The 421-nt window shown below is 45.4% G+C and overlaps 1 protein-coding gene across 1 annotated transcript in view; it reads left to right on the forward strand.

The window, feature by feature from the left end:
* Window positions 1–273: 273 nt before the first annotated feature.
* spc24 (SPC24 component of NDC80 kinetochore complex) overlaps window positions 274–421 on the forward strand; it is a 12,821-nt gene continuing 12,673 nt past the window's right edge. Inside the window, exon 1 of the mRNA XM_043695040.1 lies at window positions 274–379. The gene's annotated coding sequence lies outside the window, so the exon portion shown is untranslated. The remainder of the gene's footprint in view (window positions 380–421) is intronic.

The raw sequence follows: 421 nt of genomic DNA on the forward strand, positions 1-421 counted from the left end.
CTAAGCTACTATTTGATAAATTTTGCCTGCTTTCTACACATAGAGACCGCCTGGGATCGTTTCGGTACATTAAAGGCGACAGTTCAATGCAAACCCTTGTTGGTTTTATGGGTGTCCAGTTTATATGCCAGCAGAATCAGGTCCCTGGAGCAGGAGACGTTTTAATTTTCAGACATAAAACATGAATAAACCAATATGAAAATACCCTTGCAAAGATTAATGGAGTTGAAACGAACAAAATTGACTTCAGTTGTGAACGGGCGGTTCCGTCAGTCAGTTCAGCAGGGTCCTTTGGGGAGACGTTAGGCTCGAGCGGAAACTTTGAATAAACCGACAGCGGGGAGGCGGGAAAACCGAGAGAGAAAATTCACAATACCCGGTAAAAACACCCGGTAAAAACACCCGGAGAGGGGGGGGAGAG

The sequence above is a fragment of the Chiloscyllium plagiosum genome, chromosome 8, assembly GCF_004010195.1.
Source record: "Chiloscyllium plagiosum isolate BGI_BamShark_2017 chromosome 8, ASM401019v2, whole genome shotgun sequence".
NCBI classification, from domain to species: domain Eukaryota; kingdom Metazoa; phylum Chordata; class Chondrichthyes; order Orectolobiformes; family Hemiscylliidae; genus Chiloscyllium; species Chiloscyllium plagiosum.